Source organism: Neofelis nebulosa, chromosome 15, assembly GCF_028018385.1.
Source record: "Neofelis nebulosa isolate mNeoNeb1 chromosome 15, mNeoNeb1.pri, whole genome shotgun sequence".
NCBI classification, from domain to species: domain Eukaryota; kingdom Metazoa; phylum Chordata; class Mammalia; order Carnivora; family Felidae; genus Neofelis; species Neofelis nebulosa.
In genome coordinates, this window is record NC_080796.1 from 67,308,071 (window position 1) to 67,318,305 (window position 10,235).

Here is a 10,235-nt window from a genome sequence, read left to right on the forward strand (position 1 = left end):
CTGTCTCTGTATATATGTGTTTGTATTATGTATGTATGTATTATTTCTATTTGCCAACATATATTTATATTTATGTTTCTTTGAGCCCCTTAGGAAAACAAGAATTATACATTTCCAAGGGTTCATTCCCATAATTATGCTTAATATCTGAAAAAAACAAGTTTACCTTCTGTGTTTTCATAAGGAATAAGTAAATACAAGTTCCGCTTTCCCCACTGGCCTCTTCGTTGCCGGGTGTTATGTGTATTGCCATTTATTCCACTGTAATGACTCGGAGGCTGACTGCTTCTCTGTTCCTGATACGATGCTCCCTGTTTCACAAAAGCCCTTGGGATGAGGGAATCAAATATAGAATTTGCCGAAGGGTACAAATATTTGCAGTATTCAGCTACCCAAATCCACCCTAATGACATTCGTCTAAATCTGGGATGTCAACGGTGCCATTCACCCTCCATGACAACTGTTACTGCTTTCTTGTTTTTCTCTTTTTCCCATCCAGACTTTTTTTCAAAGGGAGGATATCTTCTGACTTGGTCAGTCCCTCAACTTCACTTGAGGAAGACGCACGAAGAATGAAGTGGTTTTGTATAGAGACACCATTTGTGAAGGTCTTACCGATTCCTGGTTGGGCCACCATGGCTGTCACTTCTGACATGGTGTGACCTCAAACTGCACAGCCTTTTCTCTTTTCCCAACAGCGTTTCACTCATGTGGCAAACTCGCAACCGTGCCTTATTTTAATAAGAGTAAGTGCGGTATTTCTCATTCTTCTGTTGAGCCAGTGTCATTTTTTCAAATATATGAGAAAACATTGTGTTTATTAAATACAATCCCATGAAATTAAAAACTGCTGTAAAACATCACCCAAGGATGTAGATTTAAGACGGTGGAGGAATAATATTTTCGTTGAGCTCCTCCCCCTTGAAATCTACTAATCCATTGAAATCAGTTAAAAAAAAATGAAAGAATACAAAGGAGAATAAGCTTCCTCTTTGATGAAATAAGAAAATGCCACAAACCCAAGCCACAAGGTATAAAACACATCCACCTAATAATGTTAAGTCTGGGATAAGATGTTGGGACATAGGGGAGCCAAATACATGACTTCTTAGAACAGGAGTAATTTATAGCTGTCCCCAAGCCACCCTACCAAGGAAGTTTCTCCGTGGACTCTGGGTGAAAGAAGGAGAAGCAGAAAATGGACAGATTGGAACATGAAGTGTCTGTGAGTTAACCAAGAATCCTCTTCCATTTTCTTTTGGAGAATCAAGTTTTGTACAGACTTAGAAGTACTCCTGTGCTAAAGACCTTAACCTTTTCCTTAACCTTAACCTTAACCTATATAGGTTGAACATCTTCTTCCAGAACTTCTGGTTTATTTAAGTTTTGCATATAATTTATTCGGTTTTGATGTTGCTTTTACTGGGTGCAGGGAACGAGCAAGGAGCCTGCTGGGTAGCCTGATATATTCTTCCCTACCTTTAGTGCTATGTTTAGAAGATCTTGTCCATCCTGATATCTTTATTGAAAGGTTAGTTCATCTGAAATTTATTTTGAAATTTTTCTTTTCCAGAAAATTAACTATTTAACCCAACAGGGAATAAACCAGACCTTCCCCCGGCACCTTTATCCCGTGTTAACGTCTATATACTCCTGTCTTTGAACCTTTGACCTTCGCTCTGTAGCTCTTTAACATGGTGGTGCAAGACTAAGTGCCTCTCATATTAAAATTGGTGGATGTTGAGAATGGCATTATGATAGGGTAAAAACTAATTAAGTCAGATACAAAGTATTTAGAGGTGTCTCAAATGTACTTTAGCAAAAATAAAAGGGGTTAAAACTAAAGGAAGTATAGAAAAAATTGATAGCTGTTGAAGCTTCACAAGGAACAGTGCTGTAGTCCGTTCTTGTGGGCATGTTTGGAAAAGCTCGTAATAAGATCTTTAAAAATGTTCGGTTGACACGTATGGTAGCCATCTTGGATTCCCTCTGCTCTCCAATAACTGAAGACCCGCTCTTTTACCCCCATCTCGATTGTAACCTCTCATCTGACTTTGCCCTTTTTCTCAGCTATGGTAGCCAGGAATCTCCTAGGTTCACCTTTCTTGCTCTGGCCTCTTGGCAAACTGCTGACGCTACTCACTCTTCATTGGCTTGGACCAGCTGGTATGAAGCTGGCAGCCACCTTGCGGGCTGTCCTCCAGAGAGAATAAAGGAGAAATTTCTGGAAGCCCGCCATTGGCCACTTTCCCTCAATTGTCCCACCACCCCCAGCCTTCACTCCCACTTCATGGTCAGGCACAGACATACAGATATCCTTCCTATCAAATGTTCTTTATTAGTTTTCTACACTTATTTAGAGAAAGCAAGAAGCTGGTTTTCTATTAATCATAATTTTAGGCCCTCTTATTAATATATGTAGTCCATACTTCAGTTATCCTCTTGCTCTCTCCCTAAAGTTTCCCAAAACAAAGCTGCACCCCTGTAAGAGTTCTGATGAGTCTTCTAGAATTTACTAAAGAAATTCCTCTGGCAGAACATTCCACCAGAGATATCTCCGAGTGGAACACGTTGCATTTCCCAAGGGTTTCTTCCAGTGGACCAGCCACCACATCTCCTCTTTCTTTCTTCCTTTTGGTACCCTCTTTTCATCCTAATTTTACAGATGGTAAATAAGGAAACGTAATAAAATGGTAAAACTAAAATGGCAGTAGACCAGAACCTTCTCACCAAGATCATTTTTCCAGGCTATTTGAAAACCGCTTTGCATGCCTTTTCATGTAACCCCTAAAACACTCCCGTGTAGTATATGTTACTATGTCACCCTTCTACAGAGGTACAAACTGAGGACCAGGGAGTTTAACTAAGGTTGCCCAAGGCCATGCAACTAATAAGTGTCCGCGCAAAGACTCAGACTCAGATCTGTCCGAATGCAAAGCCCATGCTGTTGGAAGCCACCTAACACCGCCTCGCAAATCCTCATTTATTCAGGACTCACATCAATATTAAACACTCTTCATCCCCAGCTAGACCTGTCCCTTGCTGCTGGGTGAGGGACCGTGCTGTTAATCACCATTGTGGGAAGAAACCTTTGTGACAGTTAGTGGTCTCCACGCAAGTAGGAGACTCGCAATAAAACACAATAACCTGTTTGCATAAGGACAATCTGCTCACATGTCAGCAAGCACAAGCTGGTGACAAATTTAAAGACCAGGCAAAGGAGCATTAGGCATCGCCACGTGCCTCCCACCCATTCTTGTCCCTGCGGCCTCCGTCCTGGACCCTGGGAGCAGCCAGGAAGTACATCCTGTCGGATGAACCCTGACCAGACAGACATTGTCATTTGACTTCGGCAGACCGTTCTGATCCAAACCAGCTCCCGGTGCAAACTTGACACCCAGTCATGAGTGCAACTTGGTTTGACATGTACCTGGTTGTGAAAGCCAAGTTCTTGCCCCCAACCCTGCCTCTCTTGACGCCCCCCTCCAGCCTCATATGTCAGAAGGTGACATCCCAGGGGTCAGCTGTAACACCAAGTGTGCAGAGCAGGAGATAGACGGGCAATGACAGCAGAGGCACCAGGACCTGCCTCCAGCCCGGGTGGGGGGGACTGGGGCTCGCCCGCTGTGTGTCAGGGAGGCTGGGGCTGCAAAGTCCCCTCGGCTGGGTGCCACGGGGTCGGGAATGCCCCTGCCAGAATTTTCCCTGTGCTTCAGCATTATACTCTTCTTCTAAACTCAGAGTCATTCATGGTGAATCCGGATTATCCACCGGCATTTTCCCAGGCTGGGAGAACCCGGGGTGCAACCATGTAGACATGAGGGAACGACAGACAGGACAATGTACGGCTTTGCCCCAGACCGGCCCTAAAGGCAAGGCAGGAAGAGGCCGTGTGCAAGCAGAGACAGAAACTCGCCCTGACTGAGCATTCAGTCCCAAATTAGCAGCTTTGTCTAAATTATATGATTTTATTGTCACAACAGCACTGCAGAGCTTGAAAAGGAACCCGCTCAAGACCCCACGTTTATTTTTTAAAATTTTCAAAAAATATTTATTTATTTTTGAGAGAGAGAGAAGAGTGCAAGTGGGGGAGGGGCAGAGAGAGAGAGAGACAGAATCCGAAGCAGGCTCCAGGCTCCGAGCTGTCAGCACAGAGCCCGATGCGGGGCCCGAACTCACGAACCGCGAGATCATGACCTGTGCCGAAGTCGGACTCTTGACTGACTGAGCCACCAGGCGCCCCGAGACCCCACATTTATTACATGGTGGCCCCAGAACCCTGCCTGGTTGAGGGCACAGCATCCCTTCTATTACCATGACTTCCCATTATGTCTCTTCTCCTGAGGCAGAAAGAGCACTTGGTGAGTTCTCAGCTCTTTGCATCCTCTCTCCTGTCTGGCACCCCCAGAAATGGGAAGCAACATTCAAACACAGAGGCAAATCGGCCCACCCACTTGCCAAGCTCCCAAGGTCCTGCGGCAGCTAAAAGGCTCCCGTTCCTCCCAGACATCCTATAGCACCCATGGGACTGCACAGGGTCCTCACAATGAACCAGGCAGGGGTATTCAGTGCCACGAAGGCACGGTCTGACTCCCGTGGTGCCGAGCCTGATGCCTGGTGACATGGTGATGCTTTCAGGACCCTCCTGCTCATCTTTGCCAACACTGCTGGCAACAATGTAAGGGGCATCATACAGCGTTGTGTTCCCAGCCTGGGGATTTTTTTTTAATTTTAATTTTATTTTTTTTTAAATATTTTCCAACGTTTTTTATTTATTTTTGAGACAGAGAGAGACAGAGCATGAACGGGGGAGGGGCAGAGAGAGAGGGAGACACAGAATCGGAAACAGGCTCCAGGCTCCAAGCCATCAGCCCAGAGCCTGACGCGGGGCTCGAACTCATGGACCGCGAGATCGTGACCTGGCTGAAGTCGGACGCTTAACCGACTGCGCCACCCAGGCGCCCCTTTTTAATTTTTAAAAACATCGAACCCTGTCATATAATTGCCAGTGGTTTATTTTGCCAAGCACATTCATAAAGCACCCCCAATTATTACCCCTATAATGTCATAAAGAAGGGACCTTCGTGAAAAACATAGGAAAGATGTCATCTCATCATAAAAGACCAAGAAAGGAGGTTGGCGAGCTATGCTGACGGCCGTGGTGCGTGTTTTTTACAGGCGTACGAAAATATTCCCAACTGCCTGAGTCCTTAGACTGACGTGTGGGCACCTCTGATTCTCCAAGGAAAAACCTGGGACTGAGGTTCAGGAGAACGGGGCCAGCCCTTGACCTCACCACCGACGGTCTATGTGGCCCTGGGCGAGTGACACCATCACCTGGTACTTAGTGTTCTGCCCCATGGGATGGCGTGACAGAAACGGCACCCATTTTAGAGGGTCGCTGTGATGATTAAATGAATCTTGGGAACTCGTCTGTTAAGTAGGGAATTAGATAAAATGAGCTTTGAGATCCCTTCCGACTGCCTGTGACTCCAGGAAAGCAGCCCTGGGCTCCTCCGGCACGTGCCTCAGAAAGCACATTCCCGACAGAGAGTGACCCTCAAAATGAAAGTGTCCCGTAAATCCCAAGGCAGATCAAATTTGGAGTGCATTCTGGCAAATTCTCAGCCCCAGTTTCACCCATGGTCTTGTCCTGGCCTTATTCATACGTAAACGAGAGCAGCCAACACCTCTGTGTTGTGCTTTGGCAGAGGTGGGGCCCCGGAAGTAGCCATGGCAGGCTGACCACCTCCAGAAGCTGGTCAGGAGATAAAATGCAAGGACACGAAAAATTAAAAAAATAACAAAAGAATTCGACCCAGAACCGATCACTGGCTGTAACTCCACCGTTTCAGGACCCCTAAATCCTATTCCATCTCGCTTCCAGACTGTGACACGCTCAGGAGTGTCAAATCTCTGGCTAACGCGTGGGAAGATGGCAGTCACAGGGCACGTGTTGTGTGCCAAGCTCTTGGCTGTGAGCGGGAAGGAGGGGGCGGTGGGATGTCTTTGCTTCTCCCTCCTCTGTCCTTCCGCCTCTTCCTGCCTCAGGCCCCATCCACCTGAGGCCCACTAGGAGCGAGAGGCCCCACGTTCTTTCAGCCTTCCAAGGGGGCAGTAGCCACTGACTTATGCTCACTTGCCTTTCCTTACATGCAGCCAGATTTACACGTTAGGTGAATGAGGCCAGATACAGCTTAGGCGGGAGACATGCTTTCCAAAGCTCAAAGAATGATTTAAAAGCACTCCAGGCTCATTGCACCAAGCACCAGGCTGGATGCAGGTGCATTGGTGGCACCTGCGTTTGCCTAACTGTTGGACTTCATCCTGTCTCCAGACCCCACTGTCACAAAATGTGGCCCAAGTCCAACCTCATCTATACAGAGAATAGTTACAGATAGTCCTGCCAGCCCCAAGACATCCTAGAAGGCTGAACATCATGTGTAGAAGGCTGTGTGTGTGTGTGTGTGTGTGCCCCAATTACCCACCCAGGAAGAGTGAGGGCAATCTGGATGCAGCTTGCTAACGGACCCCAAGTATCAGCGTGTTATCATTTAATGCTGTGAAGCTTGTCTTCCACAGTCAAAGTGCACCTGAGGGTTAGTATGCCTGCAGGAAGTGGCATTAGACGCTCTTACTAGGCAAGAAAGGCTGAGCCAAGAACACCCCATGGCCTCACCACCAACTCTGCCCAAACCCTTCACCAGCCCGAGGAAGCTGCTTCCAACCCTACAGACTCTAGCACTTGGAAATATGTGGGAAGCATCTCGGGGATGCCTGAGCCAATGGCAGTGGGAGAGGGCGGCGGTGGAGCTTTGAAACAAATAACAGACCTGGACAATGTTTTGTAGCTGCCAACGTCAGGTTTCCCATCTGTTCTTTTAAGGAAAAGGTTGAGGCACATCTAAGGAGGGCAGGAGGCAGCTTTCCGAGCTCTTGCCTTACCCAGGGTTTCTCCTTTTTTATTATTCGCACATGTGAACCAGAAGCTTTCAAACAAACTCAGCAAGTTTTATTGCCTTTTTCTGAACAACAGAGATAGTTTCTGTAAGGGCCATCATGATTAAAATGGCATCCAAAGAGGCATCTGTACAGCCATAGGATAAAATAGTAAAAAAGGAGGAAATTGTTCAAGAACAGCACAAACCATGGTCCCCTCCCCGATCAAGCTCCCACTTTTTTTTTCCCCCAAGAAGAACTGACTTGTAAAACACTACAGGTCTCAAAACGAAAAATGCTAAAGATGCAAGAGTGAAGTTTAATAGGGTCTGCTCTGTGCTGGATCACCTCTCTTCCTTGAGAACGCTTACTGTCGGAAAGAGTGTCAGATCATGTAAATAGAGAAGGTGTGAGCATCCTGGGACAGGTGGCACTTCAGTGCAAACTCCTCCACCAGGAGCTGCCAGGACTGAACTGTAGCAGAAAGCCCCCCTCCCCAGGGGTGGGTGTGGGGCACAGGCCTAGAAGTGGCTTTGGGCAGGTTTGTCATAAGCCAGAAAAAAATGTGTACCACACATACATTGTGCTGGGGCTCATCCATCAGGCATTGTCTAGAGCCTTGTATTAGTCAAGGTTCTCTAGAGAAACAGAGAAACAGAACCAATAGGAGGGATACGTGTGTGTATGTGTGTGTGTGTGTGTGTGTGTGTGTGTATGCTCATGCATATGTGTATGCGTATATGTATATGTATATGTACATGTATATCATGTTTGAGAAGGGCTTGGTGACCAGAACCACCTGTCTGCTAAATATATTCTTCTCCAACCCAATTGGTAACAGCAGCACTATCTAACCATGGTCAATTACCCCATGTCCTTTCCTTCCTTGCTTGTCTTTTGTCACAAAGAGCCCAACATGCCCAGACAGCAGCTTAGAGTTCAGTGGGACTTGTTCCATCTCCTGGAGGAAGCATTCCTTCTTTGTGAACTGGACTTCCAGATCTGTAGAGACCAGAGTTATGGAAAAGGGGTACACACCTGCCCAAGTAGGTCACTGGGAGTAATGGGAGTGTGGTCACTTTGATTTCTACCCCTCGGTGTCAGATTCTACATACCACGGGCCCAGCACCTGACAATGATCATCGATTTAGGATGCACAGTGTGTTATGGAAAATGGAGCCCCATCATCACAAGGTATCATCTCCGAGCTGGTGCTGTCTCTGAAATCCACTTTACTTTGTTCCTCATGCTAGTAACATCTGGATGATGTTGAATATCATAAGAAAAGTAGACTCCATGGTCATGTACTTACTGCCACCCCTCCTTTGCTACAAATTGAGTTTCTTGGTCCAGTGCAATATTATGTAGACTCCTGTTTCGGTAGGTTAGACATTTTAGAAGCCCTCAGAGAGTGGTACTAGCTAAGGCTTTGAAGGCAAGAAGGACAAATCCAAATGTGGGGTATCTGCAGACTCCAGTCAAGATGAATTCTTGCCTGCTATATAGACTGGAAGGGATCCCATGTTGTCAAGTTGCTACCAAGTGGTTGGTTTGTCTCCTGGGGATGGTGCCATTTTGGGGAGAGATTGGAGAGGAGCTGGGTTTGGTCTATGTTGCTGCGTAGACATTTGGCCATGGCAATATCTAGATCAGGCTTGGTGGATGGAAGCCCATGCATGTGCCCTGCTGCTATGGGTGTTCCGTTTATGAGCCCATTGTGCCAACACTGTGGTGGCCAATGAGATAAACAGGCTGATATTAACCTTTTCAGTCATTCAGTCTAACTGGGTGTCTAGTGCCTCTTCTGTGGTGGATAGCCTCGGCAATCATTGAGGAAGAGATACTTCCACTCCCCAAAGTCCATCCACATAGGTTTTCCCCCGATCTCCTTATCTCTGATCTTAAATCTTTCTTCTTCCAGGCTCCTGAACACTAACCATGATATTCGCCATTGCCCATGTGTCTCTATGAATCTTCACTTCAGTTCACTTCTTTTTCCAGACCAAGTAGAGAAAGAGAAATTCCAGCAACTTGTACTAGGTCTCCCTCAGTACGATAGCTCAAGCCCCACAGACCAAAGAACCATGTGAGGTTTCTATCAACTACCAAGTATATACATTCCAATTATTTATTTAGGGACTGAGGAAATTACCAAGTATGGGTTCATGGACCCAGAAAATGCGGTAAGAATCAGACCTAAGACCCCTATTCTAACAAGTCTATGATAATTATCTCCGTTCCAGATGTCAGTGTCAGCCTGGTGCCTGTGTCTAACAGCCTTCAACTGCTTGAGTAGCCTTCTTCCCCCAGCATATGCTTATCTGAGCATAGCCAAGGACCTTTTGGGGAAGAAATGGGAGAATCATTACTATATATATATATATATATATAGTCATATCTGAACTGTCTTTCCACATGGGCCCCCAGCCTTTCCTTCTGCCAATGACTTCTGGATCTGAAAAATGACTCATGCCTGGAAGCTAGGTAATAGACTTTGACTTTTAATTGGGGTGGCTGTGCTAAGCCTCCTGATGATGTATCCTTGGTTTCTTTGATTGTATAGATTAAACAACATTCTTATTGACTATCTCTCTATCTTGCCCCTGGAGATGCCATGTTTTACTAACCATCTCCATGGTGCTCTAAGTGTGCAATCTCCCTGGCTGCATTCCAAGTTGTCACTCATTACAATAATTATAGCCTGGGCCAGTGAGATGTGGTTATCCAGCTTCTAGGAGATCTCTAGGGATGAGCATTTCACTACCTCCTGAGACAGCTTATATCATCATTACACATCCAATTTTGTGGAAATCCTTTCTTATGGAGCAAAAATATGCTTCCTGGAATTTCTGTCCATGTGACCACACTTTTAGCTATTTGAAAGAGCTACCAGGCAAATCCTCCTTTTTTTACATTTCCCCAACAATGACTAATTCCTCTTGCTTCTAGGCTAATCTAAGCAAAGCCAGGCCTTCACATTACGAAGGGGATCAGAATGCTCATCTCAGATTATCTGGAGGGAAAAGACAACACCGGGCGTGGCAAAGTAAGAATAAGATTATAATGCAAGCAAGGAGATAACACACGTGGAGTGATTACTGGTGCCAAGCTCTGTGCCAAGCACGTCATTCATATCATCCCCACCACAACCAGCCATTTATGCAACAAATATTTATTAAGCACCTAACTCATTCTAGAAACTGGAGATACAACAGTGAAGAATACAAAACGCCCTGCCCTTAGAGAGCGTACAGTCTAGAGGTGGGAAACAAGCAATAAATAAGACAATTAAGTGC